This window comes from Gracilinanus agilis, chromosome 5 (assembly GCF_016433145.1).
Source record: "Gracilinanus agilis isolate LMUSP501 chromosome 5, AgileGrace, whole genome shotgun sequence".
Classification (NCBI taxonomy): Eukaryota; Metazoa; Chordata; class Mammalia; order Didelphimorphia; family Didelphidae; genus Gracilinanus; species Gracilinanus agilis.
Genome location: NC_058134.1, coordinates 142,806,294 through 142,828,943, shown reverse-complemented (window position 1 = coordinate 142,828,943; position 22,650 = coordinate 142,806,294).

Genomic DNA, 22,650 nt, shown 5'->3' with positions numbered 1-22,650 from the left:
CTAATGGCACAAAAGTATACCATCACAATCACATGCCACATCCTGGTTAGTCATTCCCTAATTGATGAACAAGCATAATTATTCTCTACCTTTAAAAACAAAACAACAACATTTTTTGACCCAGCTGACCTCTTCGATGATTGTCCTTTTTCTGTTCCTTTTAATGCTAAACTTCCTAAGAGTGGTCCTTATTTTGTTTTATTTTTTCACTATCCACTCCTTAATCAGTTGCAATCTGACTAAAGCTATCAGGAATCTCCTAGTTACTATTTTAATAGATTTTCTCCCCTCCTCCACTTTCCATTATAATTTTTTTTGCTCACTTTGAAGCATTTGGCACTTCTTTCATAAAGCTATCTTTTCCTTTGGTCTCTCTGCCACTGTACTATCCTGATCAAATAATTTTTGTAGAATACTTAGTACAGTACAGCTTCATAACTAATTGTTCTTGTCTCTTCTTCCTCCCTTTTTCTTTTCTTTTCTTTATCTTTTCCCCCATTCAGTTTTATTCAATTCAGTTGTTCTCAAAACCTTTTATTTCCATCTAATCTGGAAGTTCAGTGGCCATTCATGGGCTAACCATCTTCGAATTTCTATCTCTTACTTTGGTCATTTTGCCTTAGGCACCCTTCATCCATAGGGGCTCATGTGATCAGTTATGTCCATTTACATAATTGTCAGCCAGAAACCCAATTAGTTGAGGACTCTATAAATTAGAACTCCTGAGCTCAAGCAATTCACCAAGCTTAGCTTCCCCCAAAGCGAGGATTACAAACGTTGGTCACCATGCTTTGACCTGATATATGCTGGTAAGGAAAGAGAAGTACTCATGTAATAGTAGTACTGAAATACTGAATATCATACAAAAACCCGTCACTTTAATTTTTTTCTCCTTCCAAAGAACATATTCCTTTGGAATTTAGTTTTGCCTGAGGGAAGAACAGTAACAATTGAATTTATTGCTATGACAATATTTTATTGTGGTCCCCCAATGAGCCTACATTTTTTAGGAGAAAATATATGCTGCATCCATAATAATAACTTACATTAATATAGCTCTTTGAGGCTTGCAACACACTTTACTTTCTTTATATCCTTTTAATCCTGTGACCTTCTTGTGACAGAAATAATGAAAGCATTTTCCCCCAGTTTTATTTTTACTTATGGGGAAATGGGGCTCAGATAGGTTAAGTAATTTGCCCAGCCTCATGACTAGGAAATGAGAGGGTGCTCAAGTTTTTTGATTCCAAGACCAGGGTACTTTTCTACTATTATCCACATTAAACCATACTAGATTTTGTGATGTCTACCATTCTTAGTGCAGCAGTTTTGTGACTGAGAATGGAATCTTTATCAGTTTGTTCTCACAGGATGAGGACTAAAAAGGGCTAGTGGAGTTGGGAGCTAAGAAATCATTGGTATCCTTAGATATGTTCATTTGAGTAGTTGAGTCTAAAATAAAATAACTATTCAAACCTAGATGGATATTAGTCCAGTCCAGTACTCAGTTTAGTTGATATCAGGCCGGTATGGTAGGCCTCCCTCACCAGCAGAATGATAGTTATAACACAATCTGACTCCTTCTTGATCTTGTAAACAGTAAATTGGTTTATTAACTATTTTCAACACAGGGAAGGGAAGGAGGGCCATGGAATGGATTCCATAAATCTAGTTCCTCTAATTCTCCTCCCTCCAATCTATGGATTTCTTATGAAATCCTCTTCTTGTCGTCTTGCTACCTCTTCTACACTCTCTGGTCTTGAACCCAAAACTTCCTGATCTTCTGGCCCTCCAAACATTGATGGTAGATGGATTTCTAGTTCATCAAGAATGGATAGGGTGAGGTAAATGACTCTAAGAGATAGGGAAGTCAGTAGGACCTGAGGAAGTGGAGGCAACAAATGAAGACAACTCTTTTCTAGGTGTTTGGCTGTTTCAAAGAAGTTCTATAGGATGATAGTTTCACAAGATGGGAAATCAAGGATTTTTTAAAAACAAGGAGGATCTCGAGTTGTTTATAGGTAGGAGGAAAGATTCCCTAGATAAGAAGAAATTGAAAATCCCTAGATAAGAAGAAAAGAAAATTATTGAAGAGACATACAGCAGAATAGGATGAGATCAAGATAGAAAGTACTTAATATATGTTTATACTGTAGAACAGAATAAATAGAATAGGATATCAAATAACTGTCTTTTTTGCACTCATATCTCCTGTGATTAGCACAGTGTCTGGTGCAAAGGAGGGCTTTAAGAAATGCTTTTCATCTATTCATTGATTTATAATTTTTAGAAGAGTTGCTATTATGCACTGGCATGGGAAGCTTCACTGATGAAATCACAGGGCTTGTGATTCTGTAGGGCACTGAAGGTACAGGAACGAAAATTGACTTCTTTTTTGCCTTCTAATTCCTTATTCATAAAAATGGACTTAATTGCACAGTAGACATTCATTCATTCATAGGGACACTACGTAGATATTAAAGTCTTTAGGTGAAGATCTCTAAGAATACTCAAGTCATTCTGGGGCTTATTCAGACTTACAAAGGTAGTCTATAAGACATCAAAATGAGGCATTATGGTTCAGTGAAAAGAATGAAGAGTTAGGAGGCTTAAGGAAGAGAGTGTTGTAGCAGAATAAAGTAAGGAAGACCTGGGTTCAAGTCGCCTTTAATATTTATTAGCTGTCTGACCATGGGTAAATCACTTAATCTCTCCACCTTTTCTCATTTGTAAAATGAAAGAGTTAGGTAATATGACCTCTAAGGTTCCTTTGGGCCCTAAATTTATAATAGTCTTATGTGTAATTACTGGCTGTGTTATGGACAAGTCATTTAATCTTTCTTAGGCTAAATTTCTTCATTTGCAAGATGGGTATAATAATATATATCTTACCTACCATACAAAGCTATTTTTAATGGAAGTATTTTATAAATATTAAATTACTGTACAAAGGTAAAGGATTATACTTATTAATATAATTATAATGACTATTTTCTTAGATATCCAGGTACTCAAACCTGGTCTCAACTCTCAAGTTGCTCTCACTTTCTGGGTTCCAGACTAGACCTTCTAAGACCAACTTCAGATTGATGTAGAATTGCTGTTTCACTCTGCTTTAGACCCACATTCCTAGTACTGTGCTTTTCAACTTATAAGGGATTGAGAACCTTCATTTAGATAAAAGTCAGAGTGTGTTTTCATTTCCTAAAACTTCAGCTATAAAAAAAACACCTTCTTAGAAAGTGTTGTCTAACTGCTATTTATTAGAAAGATGAAAGGATGTCTCCTGTGTAGATATTAGTTGCAATGAAAATCAAACTACTGCATGTTTCTTATAAAAGAAATAGCAATAAAGGCAGCATTATCTCTGTTGGCACCTGTGCTTCTTTTTTCCTTTTTATTTTTTGTTCCCCAAAGAAGGATGCATCTCAGTTTTATTGTTAAAAAAAATGGAATTTAGGCATGTAGGCCAGATAGGATTATCTTCTTAATGATGGTAAGGTGAATTACTTTTAATAGGATTTATTCTCATGGGTTTGGAGTAAGAGAGGAAGAAATATATCAGCTATTTATGCAGAATGCCCTCAAAGTGGTTTGTTAGGGTTCAGAGAAGTGCTGGCATTCCATATCCATAGGTAATTCTGACTAAACATGGTTAAAAGGCTGCCATTTGAAAAAGGCAATGATATCTATTTTTGATCAGTTAATTTATTTGCATCTGATTACTTATTCTTTTCTAGATAAAGGGCTTCAGCACTTGCCTGATTGCTTTCCTTATAATTTTGACCTCAGTTAAATGGAATGTGAGAGACTAACATACTAATGATATCTATACATACAAGGACTTGAAGTAGGAAAAGAGGGTGAAAAAACTCAGTTGGTCTTTTCTTCCATTTCATATGAATTTAGGAGAATTATCCTGTAAGCTACTGTATGTTTATTTTATTTCAGATTATATGACAAAGCAAAATCCAAATTTCCTCTCTTGCAGCTTGGTTGATAAATAACCTGTGATAAATATCTGTGTTATTTGTATATCATATGAACATGTAACATTATGATAATAAATATGTCATCATAAGTGTTTAAGAAGGACTACATTCCTCGTGATGCTTGTACCGAGAGCAGGAACAGTCATTGGAAGAATCAGAATTTCAGCTCTTGGGAAAGATGGGTATTTGTGTTGCTAATTCATTATATCAGGAGAATTTAGGGGAAAGAGCAAAAAGTTAGGGGATGTGGAGACCAGGCAGAGCAAGAGAGATGGAATGTTTTGGTGAAAATGGCAGAAGCCTTTTGACAATAATGGCTGTTTCAACAAAGAGCAGAAGAATGAGAAAAACTGAGAGTAGGGACTCAGGCAAACCAAGCAGAAGCTATATTGGTGATGATTGTAGCCCAGCAGGAAGTGATTGGATACACATAGGCATGACCCTTTACTATCCAGGAGTATAATTGGGCTGCTGAGACTTTGCATATGGAATTTCCTCTAGGAATTCTGAGTTTGGGGTGAGACTTCAGTTCCAAATTACTCTGACAGAAGGGAAATGAAACTATACTCATTTGGGAATGAGGCCAAGATTGTTTTTTGTTGTTTTACTATTAATTTTTGTCCTAATTAAATATTTTGTTATTTTAATGCTGTTCTTTGCCTGGTTCTATTTTGTGTGGTGAGCAGCAGAAATATCTAAACTTGAGTTATATTCAGATGTTCACAGTTTTCTAACTGGATGGTGATGAAGTGAACCACATAAAATAACCACTTAAAGATCTCCCACTGTTTGAATCTAACATGTCCACGGTTGTGACAGTCAAGAGCTCCATAAGAAAATAGAAGTTTGAGACATGAGAGTTTTATAATAAGGCAGAGTTGACTACGAAGGTCAACACAGTTTGTATTAGAGGAGAGAAGATTACAAATTTAGGAAGTGTGAATGTATCTAGTGGGAGAGGATTGTTAAAGAAAGAAATCTGCTTGGGATAAAGGAATGAATGATAACTTAATTCAAGGGGGTGTTGCAAAAGGACACATTTGCAAAATTGGACCTTAGGATGGAGAATTGGTATAAGAAAATTGTACTCAAAATGGAAGAGTTAAAAAAATGACTGGAATTGCAGAAGAAATAAAGTGCAATCATTCTAGACTGTTAGGTGACAACAGAAGTGATGTTAGAAGCAGGAACTTCTTCCTCAAGCCTGGGGAAAAAAGAAAATGGGATTGAGATTGAGAGATAGCATAGTGTATTTTAGAGAACATTGTTTTGGGAATTAGGATTCTGGTGTCAGTCCTGTCACTAATTTGTACCTTTTCTGAAAAATCAACTAATCTCTTTAGGCTTGATTTCCTCTTATGCAAAGTAAAGGAGTTGAAGGCAATATGGTATGGTGAAAAGAGTACTGAAGTTGGAAGACCTAGGTTCATATTCTGGTTCTGCTATTTTACTTTCTAGATCCATGAAAGTAATTTCGTTTCTTTGGGCCCCAGGTTTTTACATTTTGTATCATGAAAAGGATGGAGTTTGACTTGGATGAGATGATCTCTAGGGTCAGGCTCCAAATTCTGTTATCCTATGAGAACTAGATAATATATCATGTACCTTCAAGCTTTAAAAATTTATGATTCTATTAATGAGGTCAAGAGAGCTAGTAGTCTGAGGTGAAATAAGCTGGAATGAGAAACTAGACTTGAGGATAGTAAATTGGATTCTGTTAATAACCTTTTTTATCTTTTACTTACTTCTATATTGTTTGAACCTCTCCCTTACCCCCAACCCCATTTCTCTCAGAAGAATACACTAAAATTGGAAGAATATGTAATGAGGAGAATTGGGGTCAGATTCAGCCTCTCTGAACTGTATCTGCTAAGTTTACTTCTACTATGTCATCTCTAGAAAAGTGCACTCAATTGTGTGAATTAGCCATAGAACCAATACACCATCACAGCCCTGGAGTTGGCTTACTCCTCTATTTTCTTATAATATTGGACAGTCTTGTAGAGGTGATTCAAATCTTAAGAGATTAACTTTAGCAGTTATAGGAGCTCTTTGGAAGATTCTGAGCTCTATAACAATACTACTGTTGGTTAAATTGACAGTTTCCGCCATGGTTTTCATAGTGGAAGTTCTTTATGAGTCTATGATTTTATCTCTGTCCACTTTCTGGGATAATGACAGGAGTAATCAGATACTTTTGGCTGTATCAATCAATCTTTTAGACTCAGTGGTATGTATTTTTATGAGACTAGATATAGGTCTCAGTTGTTGAAAAATTGGGGAGGGCTGTATTTATTTGGGTGGTATCCTTAATGGATAAGATTACCCCAATAATGGTAGATTGTTAATCCATTAATCAATTAAATCATATATAAACATTAAATTAAAAGTTCAACTTTAAACATATTAAACATGAAAAATTCACTTTCTACCAGGCAGTGTGCTAGCTAGTTACTGAGTCTATAGATTAAAAAAAACATAACAATCCCTACTTTCAGGGAAGATTATAAGTACTTGGAGGCTGAGTTTTGATTATTTTGGGGTAGCAGAAATTGTGAGTTGTAAGTGAGATGTGCTGTTAAATATTTATCAACCAGCTCTCTGGGGTGGAGGGGAAGAGTACATATAATACCCTTTTAAGTTTAATTTTCATCATTAACATTTTCTCTAGCTCTTTCCTAAGTTTATAGACAGTTGTTAACAACAACAACAACAAATCAAGCCCAAGTTTGTAGCAATTGCCAGTTTTCAGGGTGTAAATGGTTACCATGAAAATTAACAACTGACTCTTCAGAGTCAGTTCAAGTTGTCTCTACCATACCTCTTGTTCAGCGACATCTTGATAGACATCTAATTCCATAGGAAATAGTGAGCTCTAGTAAGCGTGTAAGGTATAAAATGTAAGCATTAATGCTAGGTATTAATTAATCAATAAACATTTATTAAGGGCCTACTAACCCCTTATTGGTAGATTATCAATAACTCAATTTAACATATAAATATGTGTTAGGCATCTTGTTAAGTAATGGTGATATGATAAAACAGTCCAATCCTGACAGGGTTTATATTCTAATAGCCATTTAGGGTAGAGGGGGTGATGGGGAGAGACAGTATGTATACATATGGTGGGAGGTCGAATGTATAAGATATCACTAAGTATATGCAATACCTTTGGACAATGGGCTCAGCCATATCTATTCTCCTCCCACAGGGTGGTTTCTACACCCTAATCTCTGCTCTTGACTCCATGGTTCTGGAGAAATTTCTCTGCTCAGATGTGAGAGAATGGAAGGAAGGAAAGAATAGATAAAGATTAGAAACCAAATAGTCTTTTTCTAGGCAGAAAAATGGACCTGTGGCTTGTGCTTAGAGCAATAAAAAAAAGAAGCAAATTAACTCTGGAACCAGTTTAGTTATGTCTTTTGATAATTATATAAAATACTAATAATCAAGACCAAAAGTTTCTTGATTTGGTTCTGCCCCCCAGGTAGGAGAAAGCACTTTTGAACCAGTTTGCACTCTATTTAACCTTTTATATCCATAAATTTGAATACCAAACCCTATAGCAATGCTTCTTTTCACAAATAAGGAAACATAGGACTCAACAACAGTTAAGATTGAACTCGAATGCCAAATGGATCCCCTTTAATATTAATCAAAACAACAAGATAACAATTAAAAAACAAAAACACAAAATAGGTTGGAGAAGGGAGTAGGAAGAGAAAAAAATATCTGATGTGTTGAATGGAGGAAAATATACCCCCAATCATATACTCCCCACAGTCCAGTCATAGCTATCTCATCTGTACAAATAAGGTAATATATCAAAAAACATGTCTGGAGTACATCTGGGGCCTGGTAGATCTGGTGAATTCTTACCAGTCATGAGTTGGGCTCTAGTGTGATAGAGTACTTGTTGAGAAGTGAAGGAGCCAATAGATAGGAAATTAAATTATTGCTTGTATACATTAAGGAGTCTATCCAGTTGAATGCCATTTGGAGTGAAGAAGAGGTAGCAACAATAGAAATTTTCAAAGAGTTAAATGAGGACCTCCTGGTTAGGAAGGAAATATTTTCTAGGTAATTTGGCAGGTTTCCTATACATGCTGACCTAGCTCAATAATGGTCTGGGATACCAGATTTGAGGAGTCAATAGTGGGAAATGCTGATTGAATATATGAGAGAAATGAGCTCAAACAGCTGGAAGACAGATAGCAAACTTTCTGTTTTAAGAAGCTTCTCTGGCCAAGCAATATAGGTGGTCCTGAGGCTGAGCCTCTCTTATAATGCCCCAAAACTAGTAGAGCTCTGTAGTCAATCAATCAAACAATGAACAGTTATTAGCGAAGTTCCTGGCAAATAGTAAGTACTTAATAAATGTTCTCTCTATCTATCCCTCTAACTATCATTCATTAAGTACCTACCGTGTTCTGGATACTGTCTAAAGAGCTGGGCAAACAAAGAAATAAATCTCGACTCTCAAGGGGCTTACATTCTAATGGGGAAGATAACAAGAAAATATATAATTCATCTAGAATACATACAAAATCAATATGACTTAGTACTTAGTGTTGGTTGATCTGAATTAAGAAACCAGGCAATATTTAGAACTAAGTCAGTAGGGTCGAGGTAGGGCTACACTAGACTGATTTGGGTGGTGGTTTTAGAGTGATGGCTCTCACTATCTAGTCCAGTGATTCCAAAAGTGGGTGCCACCGCCCCCTGGTGGGTGCTGCAGTGATCTAGGGAGGTGGTGATGGCCACAAGTGCATTTATATTTCCTATTAATTGCTATTAAAATTTTTAAAAATTTATTTCCAGGGGGCTAAGTAATATTTTTTCTGGAAAGGGGGTGGTAGGCCAAAAAAGTTTGGGAACCACTGAAGTCTGATGGTGAAAACAGCACTACATTATGCTCCAATAAGGGATCAAGGCAGTGCATGTCCCCCAGATCAGGCTTAGGGAAGTGGATTTAAGACTCTCATGATTTCACCATAAGAGGAAAAGCTCAGTCTTAAGGGCATCCTAAGTCATGGCTTGGAAGTGTCAAGATAGGTCTGAGACCATCATAAAGTTAACCAGTGTTTTTCCGTACCAGAGGAAGGAATGCATAGGAGGAATTCCATATGGCTTAAGGTGAAAGCCAAGGTAAACAAAATCTGAACATGGACTGGGAGAAGCATATTGTTACATGCACACAAATTAGTAGTAATGCTGCCATTTCCATAAGACCTTATGTCAGGTCAGGGTCATGGCACAAAAAACATTTCCCTAGCTCTTTGCTGGGTCTACTACAAATTTCTTTTAAAGAGTGTTTAAAACCCCATTCTATAATTATTTTGAACATTGTTATTTGATCCACAGAGATAATTGTGTAACACCCTAGACTGATCTTATTCACGTCTGGCCCTTTCATACCTCTTCTCCTTTCTGGCTTTTGCTCTTTTTCTTCTGTAGAAGCACAAACTATTAGAGTTAACTTATCCTTAGAGATTATTTGGTCCAGGGGTTTTTAACCTTTATGTCATGAACTCCTTTGGTGAAGTACATGGACCTTTTTTTCATAATTATGTTTTTATATGTATGAAATAAAATTTAGAAGATTTTAAGATGAAGCAATTATATTGAGATAAAGTTATCAAAATATATTTTAAAAATCTAGTTCAACTTCTCATTTTACAGGTATGAATAATGAGGACCAAAGAGGATAAGCGATTTGCCCAAGACATCTTACTCTTTTTCTGAGCCCCTCCTTTTATCTTCTCCATTTCTTTTTCCTTCTTCTTGACTTCCTTTCATTTTTCTCCCTCTGATTTTCCCATTTTCATTCTTTCCTCTTCTCTTGACTATAACACTACACACATTTGTCTCTCTGCTCTTGTGGTTCTGCTGTTTATATCCTTTATTTTTTGTTGCTGTCATCTATTAAGGATCTGGAAATGTAGCATGACACAGAGGAAAAGGTATTTACATTTAAAGATTCATTCAAGCTAAACCTCAGTAATTTGCCTTAATTTGGTGATAAGGAGGTAAAGTAGAACAATATGTGGTGGACAATCTACAATGCTTTAAAAAAACATGGATAAGATTTATTTCTAGTTGAGATAGTCACTCATCCAAATGTTGCTGAACGCTTTCACTCAAATAGGTTAACATTTCTCTTTTTCATATTACCTTGCTTCACAAATAAAGAATCTCTAAGGGGCTCATTCAGAGCACTATCAATCAATCAATCAATTAGCATTCATTATGTCTTTGTTATTTGTCACACACTGAATATGCCTAGAAAAAGAAGGAAATAATCCTTTCCCACAAAGAGATTACATTCTAATGGGGGGACAACAATTACACATTTGAGTATATATAGAATAATTTTAAAGAGAATAAATACAAAACATTTAACTTCACAGTTGTTTGGGAGGGAGGATATTGTCAGTTTGGGGAATCAAGAAATGTTCCATGAAGAAAATGATTCTTTGATTTCATCTTGAAGGAATAGAGGGATGCTAGGAGATGAAGCTAAAGAGGAAGAACATTCTAAGCATGAAGGAAGATCAACACAAAGTCGTAATGGCTGGTGATGAAACACCATGTGTGACAAATAGAGAGAAGACCAATTTGGCTGGATTGTAGAGTGTGGGAAGGGAAATGATATCCAAAGAGAGTAAAAAGATAAATTTGGAAGTGGTTTTGAAGGGCTTTAAAAGCTTAACAGAAGAGTTTGTTTAATCCTTTTATTGGTAATAGGATACCACTGGAGTTGATTGAGAAGGAGAATGATAGAGACAAAATTGTGCATAAGTGGGGCTTGGAGACTGGAAGTGCTAGGTTCAAATCTGGCCTCAAACACTTCCTAACTGTGTGACCCTGGGCAATTCCCTTAACCCCAATTACCTAGCTCTAACCACTCTTCTGCCTTGGAACTGATACTTAGTATGGATTCAAAGACAGAAGGTAAAGGTTAAAAACAAAACAAAACTGTGCTTAAGGAAAATCATTTTGTCAATGACGTGGTCCATAGTGGAGAAAGATGTGGATGCCAATTAGGAGACCACTCTAGGTAAGAGTGTAATGTAGAGATGGCAGCATGGAATCCCTGCAAAATACAGGGTCAGCCTCACCCAGAATTCCAGGGGACCCCCCTTGGAGAACTTTGGGTGAGGGGACAGTTGAGAAGGGTTTAGACAGTTGCTTTCTGGGGGTTGAGGTGAGCAGTCACACTGCTTACTGCTCCTGACTTGGGGGGTTCACCTGAGTGGCCATTGTGGCAAAAGCCATTGTGGTTTTTACTCAGGAGTTAGCCTGCTTAGGAGGATTAGTCCTTTACCAACATCAATACAACAAATATTTAGAGATTTAGAGACTGGAAATATTCACTATTAGCAAGAGAGCCAGTGCCTTCACCCCCCTCCTGAGGTGGGGGAAGGGTAGCTTCAATCTAACAGATCAGGGTTGCCTTTCCCTCATCCTAAACCTAATTACCCCCTCTAGTTTTTCCCTTTCCTTCTTAATATAAGCTTTACCTTCAATATCTGTGCCTGGGAATTATTCGGGGATACTCACAGCTCATAGTTACCAACCTAGCTTGAATCCTCTCAGCTGCCAGTTTTATGAAGATCAAATCCATCTCAGACCTCAACACTTAGACAACTAGCTTCTACTTATTCCTCTATCAGACCTGTGAGGAATATAAGTTAAAGAAAAGGGGAACATCATTAGAGTTCAGCCTCAACAGACCTTGCTAGAAGTACCTCAGATTGTCTCCATTTTCCAACTGAAACCTCAACTGCTTGGGGGGAGGGATTTGAGAGCCAGGAGTGTCTAATCCCATCCTTTCTCACTGAGACCTGTCAGTCAGTGTCTGTGAGAAGAAGCGACTTGGAGGTTACTGGCCCTGGCATAATTATCTGCTTCCCCAAAATATCTGTTATTTATCAGCATAACAAAGAGGTTATGAGAACATGAAGTAAAATGAATAGTAAATAATGTAGGTAGTACAAAGTCAGTTTCAAGAGAAGTTGTTGAGATAGAAATAGCAAGATTTAGCAACTGATTGGATATGTGGGGATAAGAGTAAGAGGTCACTTGGATAATACTAAGGTTGAAAATCTGGATAACTAAGTGAGAAATTGAAGGACTAGAAGTCTCAGTGAGAGACATACCTGCCTTCTCTGGACAAGAGCTGCCATTTGCCTCTTGAATCTGGGTTTCTTTCTGCTCTGGTATCAGAGGAAGGTGGCTTCACCAGAAGAAAAAAATCCAAGTGAGAGCAAAATCATGACAGGACAAGATGCTATTTTCCCACTCTAAAAATATTTCTGCAATGGGATATTTTCACTTCAGGCCCATTTTGCAGGGCAAAATGATAGAACTTTGTGACGGAAAGAACCTTAAGTCATTTCCAGGAAGTCTGGGTGCAACTAATTTGATGCTAGGAAATGTCCACAATAGATGAATGATTAATTTCAATTATAGAGAAAGGTATTGGGTTTGTAAAGATCCTCTCAAGACATGGAGTTACATGGATGTGTCGAGATTATTTTTCTACACTCTGCAATCCTGATTAATAGGAAAAGGGCTCATTTATTTGCAATTATTTTGGATGAAAAAGATCACTGTTTTTCCATATTATTTTTGGAGGCATAATGTAGCATTCTCCTCCTCCCCCCCCCCCCCCCGCCGCCCCAGCAATAAGGTAACAAGAATTGGCAAAAAAAAAAAATATCTTTACAGGAAAGTCTTCAGTATAATTTTTAAAAAATGTTCTTTAGAGCAGAGGCGCTTAAGCCTGGTGTCTGTGAAATTAAAAAAATTGATAGCTATATTTTAATATAATTGGTTTCTTTTGAGTCATATATTTTATTTTATGCTTTTAAAATCATTATTGTGAGAAAGGTACCATAGGCTTCATTAGATTTCCAGAGAGGTCCAGGACATGAAAAAAAGTTAAGAATCCCTCTTTAGGGCAATTGTTTTCCAACTGGAAATTGCAATTAGGAATGTATAGAAAAATTTTCAAGGGGATCTTTGATATAGTCTTAATCTTCTGAGAGCTTAGGCAGGGTATTAACAAGGTTCTCTTTTGAAAAGCAGAACTATAGACAACTCTATCCAATTTGAATTCCTCAAGCCATAATGAGTATTATATGTAAGTCAGCAATTCTGGAATTTTTAAAAACTGTCAGGTGATACTAGGAGAAAGAAAGGGACTGGGACTATTATAGGCACCCTTAGGAGTAACATATTGTTTCAGACTCAGTTCCAATAATCAGGATGTAACAATACAGGTACTTTTTCTGACTTTAACTTTCTACCAAATCAAAACAAACACCTAGAAATGAATATCTATTTAATGTCCGGAACTTTATTTAAATTTATTTACAGATGACTGTTGGTTTTACATCACAGACATCTTGCTATCATAAATAGCTCTGAAATTAGCCCTTTCTTGTAACAAAGAAAGCAATTAAGTAAAACTAAGCAATGCATGATTCATGCACCATGTTCATCTGTATTTTCCTACATTTCTTCCAAGTTTTTAGAGAGTTTTTAACAAAATCTTTTAATAAATAAAAAATAAAATTTTAATAAATAAAAAATAAAAAGAGAAGTTTTTAATAAAAAAAACTCAACACCTTATCTTTTATCTTAGAATCAATACTAAGTATCAGTTCCAAGGCAGAAGAGCAGAAAGGACTAGGTATTTGGGGTTAAATGACTTGCCAAGAGTCACACAGCTAGGAAGTGTCTGAGGCCAGATTCAACCCAGGATTTCTGTCTCCAGACCTGATTTTCTATCCACTGAGTCACTGAACTGCGCCACGAGAGACGTTTTTCATCATTTTTCCTTTGGGGCCAAGTTGGATCATTACAGTTATTCAGAGTATGATTTCATTTTAGTGTTCCTTTTATTTATATTTTTGCAATCATCGTGTATATAAATCTATCTGTTTCTCTATATTCTTCACAATTGTTACTACTTAGAGTGCAATAATGTTCCATTATGATTTGTTTAGTAATTTCTTAGCTGATAGTCACATAAAGTGAAGCTATGAATATATATATATTTAATTTATGTGTACATTATATATATATACACAAACATACCAGTCATTCTATCTTTCTTTGGCCTCTTTGACATATATACCAACCAGTAGGATCTCTGCATCAAAAGTTATGGAACAGTTTAGTGACTCTTCTCACATAATTCCAAAATCTTCCTAGAATGGGCAGTCCTTATTCTTTGTACCTTCTAAAGATTTACTAAGTCAAATTTCTCTTCTTAGATTTTTGCTTTGACTTAATATCCCTGCCCAAATTAAAAGGCATAAAGGTGACTGACATATATAAATTGGTCATAAAATAATAAAACATCTCATTCAAAATGAAAGTAAAATTAAAATAAGTCTCCACTTCCCTGAAATCATTCCTACCCATGAATTACTGGCAACTGGCACCCTAGAAGAGTCACTGAAATCTAGTTTTACATATTTTACAAACTATCTTACCTTTTAACTATAATTTTTTTCTTTATGAAGAAGTAGTGTGGTATAGTGGATAGAGAGGTGGTTCTTGAAGTCAGAAAGACTAGTGTTCAAGTTATGCCTCTAATTTCCATTGACCCTATGATCCTGGATAAATCACTTAATCTCTTTAGGCTGGAGGCAATTCTCTTTCAATATAAACTGCAGAGAAAAAGAAATTGACCTGCTTTTCATAGAGGGGAGATTCCTCACCTGGGAGTTCCCAGTACTAATGAAATGATTTCTCCAGTCTATTCTCTATAAAGGAGATGCCATTTCATTTTAATAGCTTATCACTGAGTTCTTGAAAATGTACCTTTTCAGTTATTTCTTCAAAAGTCTAAAGCATAAAAAAGTAGACCTCTTCATCTCTCACTAAGCATGATGAGTGGTGTCAATATTTCCCAAAGGATGAGGCTAAGGCATTTCTGGAAACTGGACCTCTCAGACTTACTAGTCTATCCCTGAGAAACGTATCTTATGTCGGACCATTTGTCTCTGGTAATTTTAAGCACCTGATATGTTTTCAGTATGGCTCATCAACTTCATATTAATTATATGGTGGTCTGAGGATGAACTCTTCTTTTAGCCTTGCAGAAAGAAGATTGGAATCCAGAACAGAATTGTAATGAATTCTCATCTTTTACACATCTGTCCTTCTTTGCATTATCACTACCTTTCAGATTTAAATGAGTACAATTGATAATGTAGCTTGGGAGAAGTAGGGAATGGCCTTAAACCTACACTGAGAAGTTGAATTCAGATTGACTCTCTTTTGCTGGCTTGGAAACAGATATATTGGAAGTGAGGTGGGTTGGGGATAAGGGACTTTGATGCTGGAATAAACCTTAGAGAACATCTAGTGAGACGCCTTAATTTTACATATGTGGTAACTGAGGCCCAGAGAGGTGAGCTGGCTTGTCCTCAATCATATAGTGAGTTAACAGGAAGCTGGTTTGAGCTGAATCTATGTTAAAACATCCAGAGGAAACATGAAAAATGGAGTCAGTTGTCTAAATTTTTTGGCTTTTCTTCTAAATATCTGTCACTAGTTTGTAGTGGGGAGTTGAATAGCTACAACTGCATTAGGAGAAGCTTCAAAGTGAGTTTGGTTTTGAACAAGACACAAAAACATTCAGAAGAAAATGAATTTGGCAAATGGTGTCAACTTTCTGTGGTCCATTCTTGATAGTCTCCATGCTTTGAACTTTTCAGCCTGGTCCTCAGGCAATGTCTTTTCACTTGCTCCTTGAACCCTTTTTTGATTCAGGTATTAATTTCTGCTTTTGTTCTAGATGCTCCCTTCAGCTTTTCAGCTCCATATTCCAACAACTTCTGATGTTCAGTCTTCTGTTTTCTGCCTAGAATCCTGATTCTCATCTACTTTCTTTTCTTTTGAGTTATAAAGGAAGGAAAAAGGTATAAATCTATGGATTCTGGACTGAAAAACCAGTTATGGCTATCTCACCCAAGCTTCACTACTATTGGCCATAAAAATTCTCTGCTTTGGGGGCAAATAGGTAGCTCAGTGGATTGAGGGCTAGACCTAGAGATGGGAGGTCCTAAGTTCAAATCTGGCCTCAGACACTTCCTAGCTTTGTTACCCTGGGCAAGTCACTAAACTCCATTGCCTAGCCCTTACTGTTCTTCAGTCTTAGAACCAATACACAGTATTAATTCTAAGACGGAAGGTAAGGGTTAAAAAGAAACAAAGAAATTCTCTGCTTTGGTTTCCCTGACAATATACTATTCTGCTTCTTCTACTGTCTATCTGGTTTCTCTATTTCTACTTTTCCCATCAGTTCTTCTTCTTCATCCAGCTGCCTTTAGTTCTTTTCTCTTTTTTATCTACACTCTTCCTTGGTGATGTCATTTACTCTCATGATTTCAATTATATGATTTTATAGGAATGATTCTGAATTTGTAGCTTGAGATCCAGTTTCTCTCTCAGTTTCCAGTCTTCCATTTCTAATTGTCTTCTGAACGTCTCTATTTGGATGTCTTACTCACATTACAAATTTAAAATGTCTAAAACTGGGGTATGATTGATGGGAAGCTAAAAGAAGCAAAAACTGGAGTCAGGGGTGAAGCTGAACCTTGGCCTCTGTTCCAGTGCCTTAGGAACAGGGAAAACAGAGTGGAATCAACAAAGTAATCCCTGAAGGTAGATTGGCCACTTCATTTTGTTTGCCTGAATCCTTGAGGATATCACTAGAATCCTCAGATGGAGGGTCTTGTGAATAGCTGAGTCTGCTGTAGCCTCAGCTCCAGAGACTCTCAAAGCTGACCCAAAGCTAGGGATTGAAGGAATTGATACTATGGAGTCTATGGGCACCAGGTTCTGAGGGCAGGAGCTCAAACCTCACTGCTGGTGAACAAGGTCCTTTGGAGGAGCAAGGTTCTTTGGAGGTCCAAGGCATGAAAACTGGATAAGAAAACCTGCTCTGTCCTAGGCTTATAGCAGCAGGAGAGGAGATGTGAGGAAGGAGCATGCACTTATGGATATGGTACTGAGGGATTGGGGGATCCATCATCTAAGATCACTCCAAGAAGAGTGAATCTCTGGTTGTTGGTATAGGGAGATGCAGGTTGGCTGCTTATTTTAGCAGTGGTAGAACTGTCTGTGGGCTCTGATCAGAACACCTGATGTCAATCATGGACTAGGGCTTGAGCAGGGCACCAGGGATTATATCAGACATTGGACTATAACTAAAGAGGACCCAGGTTAAAACAAACACAAAAAAAATCCTGAAACCTGAGATAATATACCTCAGCATGGGAATCCAGTAAAATACAATAATTAAATCTCTTGGCCTGGCTACTATAATTTAAAAATGAATAAATTAATTAAAATGAGCAAGCAAAGGATAAAGATCCCAACTATTGATAGCTATTATGGGGACAAGGAAGACCCTGCCTTAGATGACAGTGAATTAAAAACACCTACTTCAAAAACAGTAAAGAAATACAATAAATGGTCACAAGTTCAAAAAGAGCTTTTGGAAAAGCTTTAAAAGACCTCAAAAACTAAATAAGAGAGGTTGAGGAAAAGTTAGAAAAAAATAAGATCAATGAAAGAAAATTGAGAAAATTATGAAAGATTGCCCAAATGGGAAAAAGAGATCCAGAAACTCGTGGAAGAAAATAATTTACTAAGAACTAGAACTAGTCAAAGGGAAGCTAACAATGTCCTAAGAATATAAGAAATAATAAAGCAAAATCAAAAGAATGAAATAATAGAAGAGAATATGAAACATCTTATCACAAAAACTACTGACTTGGAAAATATATCAAGGTTAGACAATATAAGAATAGTTGGACAAATGGAAAGTTATGATAAACAAAAGAGCTTAGACACTATACTTCAAGAAATCATCAAGGAAAACTGCCCAGAAATTCTAGAATCATAAGGTAAAATAGAAATTGAAAGAATACATCATTCAGTACCTCAAAGAAACTCAAAGATGAAAATGCACAGAAACATCATTACCAAGTTCTGTAGTTGCCAAGTTAAGGGACAAAATACTATAAACAGCAAGAAAAAAAACAAATCTTAAATTCCAAGGAGCTACAGTCAGAATAACAGAAAACTTGGTAGCCATACTATTAAAAGAACACAGGACACGGAACACTGCATTTCATAGAGCAAAAGAACTGGACTTAAAACGAAGAAAAACATATTCAGCAAAAATGAGCACAATTATAAAAGGTAAAAAATAGATATTTAATGAACTGAAGGAGTTTCATCTATTCCTGGGGGAAACCTAGAACTCAATAGAAAATTTGAGCTACAAAAAAGATACAAAGGTAATGAAGATAATCATAAGCAACCCAAAGGTCAAATTGTTGATTTCCATATGGGAAAATGTCATCTAAGGCGGCTGGTCTTTTTTAACCCATATCTTCTGTCTTAGAATCAATTCCATGTATTGGTTCTAAGGCAGAAGAGCAATAAGCGGTAGGCAATGAGGTTAATGACTTCTCCTGGGTCACACAGATAGGAAGTGTCTGAGGTCAGTTTTGAACCCAGGACTACCCATCTCTGGGCCTGGCTTTTAATTCACTGAGTCACCTTGCTGTGGGGCATGTAAGACTGGAAGATTTGAGATTGAGGAGAATATAATAGAATGAACTGAAATTGTGTGGAACAGACCAGGAAGAGGTAGACTGGAATGGCTATCTTATTTGGAGAAGGAATGAATAGAGAAACTGCCACAGAGGAGGGGAGGAGATGGTGAAGAGCTAGTATTACTAGAAGCCTACTCTCATCAGACCAGGAATGAAAAGAGAACAACATATACAATTGGAAGGGTAAAAATTTTCTTAATGTACAGAGAAATAGGAGGGCAGGGGGATGGGATAAAAGAGGAACTAGAGAAGAGAGTATATTTCAAGAAGTAAAAGAGTATGGTGGGGGTGTTAGGGAGGGACCCTTAAGATTATATAGAGGAGGGATTTTTAGAATCAAACTCATATCAAGAAATAGCAGGCCACAGTTGTAGGAGTAGGAAAGGGATTTTTGGAAAGGTAGAAAGAACAAGAATTAAAAGGTAAGGCAGAAGGATCAAGGGAGGGACCTTTGGAAGGGTGAGCCAATTTGGAACTAGGACTGCAGAGAAAGGATAAGGATTTTTGGGAACAGGTGTGAATGGGAAAGGTATTGGTCAAAAGAAAGTAAACATCTAAAGAGGAATATGGTGAAAAGAAAGGAAGAAGACAAATACTGAGGAGGAATAGAGTAGATGGAAATGTACAACTAGTAATTGTGAGATTGAGTGTAATGGGATGAATTGTCCATGAGAAGAAAATGGATAGCAGAAAGTATAAAAATCTAGTACTTGACAATGTGTTGTTTATAAGAAACAATGAAAATGAGAGACACATAGATCGAAGGTGAGGGGCTGGAGCAAAATATACTATGCCTCAGCTGAAACAGAGAAGGTAGGGGTAGTAGTCATGATCTCTGATAAAGTTGGGGCTAAAATGGATATAACTGGAAGGGATGAACAGGGTTACTATTATATTGGGGGTGGTGTACTATGGATTTTGAAGCACTATCAATATTGGACCTGTATGCACCAAGTGTCATAGCACCTAGATTTTTAAAGGAAAAACTAAATGAAACAGATGGAAATTAATAATAATAATAATAGCCAGAAATTTTAATTTCCCCCACTCAGAACTATATAAATCTAACCAAATAATAAATAAGAAAGAAATTAAAGAGATGAATAAAATCTTAGATAAGTTAAATATGATAGATATCTTGAGATGCATAGGGTTAGTTGTATGTCTAAGCCTAAGCATACACAAAATACAAATATAGTTTCTGGTGGGACTACAATTGTTTGAAGAGCATAAATATTCTACAAAAGTCTTACTTTAACCCCTCATCACATTATAGAGATAATCCTGCATTCCTGAGAGTGTGTGACATTGGAACAAAAGTTACACTGGGTATGACAAAACTGGAAAGACTTGGCTTTGGAAAGAGTATGATTTTTACAACAGATTGTCTGCTGCCAGAGGACAAATCTAGCTAAATGTTGTTCTGATAATGTATATCAACTGAGAACTAAATGGGTTAAGTTGACCAAATTGAAAGCCGTTAGGAACATGGAGAAATGGGCCTAATATTACACTGCCAAAGTAGCTGTGAATTGTTTTTTCTTTTAGGAAATAAGATGGAAATATACATTAAGAGTTGTAAAGCTATTCATGCTTATTGATCTAGGGATTTCATTACTAGGATTAAGCCCTAAGGGCATTATTGAGAGGGTAAAAAAAACTATTTTTATATTATATATTATATATATGATATATATTTTATATCATAAATATTACAAAAATATTTATGGATGCTTTCTTTGTACTGATAAAATAACTAGAAATAACACAAATGCAATGAATGGGAGAAATAGCTGAATAGACTATGAAATATGGATATGATGTTATATAATAATATATAACTATATAATGTTATATAATATAATTTGAAAAGTATGTTATCAGAAATGACAGATATTGGCCATATGCAGAATATGAGGGAAATATATTAAGAGAAGAAGAGAGAAGAAGAATATATATTATGATTATTTTTTAAAATAACAGCCACAAAATTAAGAGAAAAAATTATCCAAGTAAAACAAATCCAAAGGAGAATTAAAAGCAGAGGATTTTATATTAGTGCATATATATAATTTACATATTCTTAAACAAGTTATAAACAATATTGTTAATGGTTTTGCTCATAATTTTTAATGTATTTTTAAAATATTTTTTGTTGATGGTGGTGGTGGTGATTAAGAATGTAATAAAAAATGTCTAAAATTGAGTCCATCATCATTGATAAAAACCTGCTTGTATTCCTTCTGACTCACCATCATTCTTCATATACTCAGGCTCAAAACAAACTTATCTTTGACTCTGTTTCATTTCTTTATAAATTCAGGTAGTCACAGAGTCCTCTTATTTCTTTTTCTGCAATGTTGCTTAAATCAGTTTCTTCTCTTTTCTTTCCACTAACACAATACTCATTAAATTCCTCATCTTAAGTCTCTTTGTCTCCAATATCTCCGTTCTTCAACTCATTTTGTACACTGTTCCTAGATTCATCTTTCTGAAGAATATTATATTATTACCATGACCAAGAATCTTCAATTTGGAACTATGTCCAAAGAGCGCTAAAAGATTGCCTGCCCTTTGATCCAGCCATACCATTGCTAGGTTTGTACCCCAAAGAGATCATAGGGAAAAAGACACGTACAAAAATATTTATAGCCACACTTTTTGTGGTTTCAAAAAACTGGAAAATGAGAGTATTCCCTTCAGATGGGGAATGGCTGAACAAATTGTGGTATTGTAGAAGGCCAATTGGAGAAATAGAGTCTGGATAAGGCCTGTTATTTGGATTCCCTACATGACCAATCCAGGTTGAGGCAGTCTTTGTGTTTGGTCCTGGTCTCCTGAGCCCTGAAAAGCTCTGGTACCAGCAGGTTGGTTAATCCAAAAAACAACTTGACCCCTCCAGGAGGCTATTGGAAGTCATTTAGAAAAATAGAGTCTGAAATAGATATTTTATCTGGATCCCATTACAAAATCATCGGCAAGTAAAACTGTGCGTATGATTTTTTCTGCACTGCATGTCAAGACACAGACAGAATGGGCCATCTAAGGTAAAAATCTGAGACTCCTCTTTTGACTCATTTTCAGATCCCCACCTTTTCTTAATATTCTTATTGGAAAGCTTTGAGTCCTTAGTAGACCAGCAGCTACTGAGTTAACCATTTTTCTCCTTGATAATTAAAAGGCCTGAACTCTAAAAAATATAGTCAAGGTTGGACACAGACAAAGCTAGATGAGCCTTTATCTGACCAGGTGCAGTCCTGTAAATCTAGAGGACAGGACTTAATTAGTAAAAATCTCTATGAAATATATTTCTGCTCCCAGAATTAACTCTTTTTTTTAACATTTATTAATAATCATTTTTAACATGGTTACATGTTTCATGCTCCTATTTTCCCCTTCACCCCCCACACTCCCCCCACCCATGGCCGACGCACTTTTCCACTGGTTTTGTCATGTGTCCTTGATCAAGCCCAATTTCCCAATTGTTGGTGGTTGCGTTGGTGTGGTAGTTTCGAGTCCACACCCTCAATCATGTCCGCCCCGACCCATGCATTCAAGTAGTTGCTTTTCTTATATGTTTCCTCTTCTGCAGACCTTCCTCTGAATGTGGGTGACATTCTTTACCATAAATCCCTCAGAATTGTCCTGGGTCATTGCATTGCTGCTGGTACAGAAGCCCATTACATTCAATTTTACCACAGTATATCAGTCTCTGTGTACAATGTTCTTCTGGCTCTGCTCCTTTCGCTCTGCATCAGTTCCCGGAGGTCTCTCCAGTCCGCCTGGAACTCCTCCAGTTTATTATTCCTTTTAGCACAATAGTATTCCATCACCCGCATATACCACAGTTTGTTCAGCCATTCCCCAATTGAAGGACATTCCCTCCTTTTCCAGTTTTTTGCCACCACAAAAAGCGCAGCTATAAATATTTTTGTACATGTCTGTTTATCTATGATCTCTTTGGGGTACCAACCCAACAATGGTATGGCTGGGTCAAAGGGCAGGCA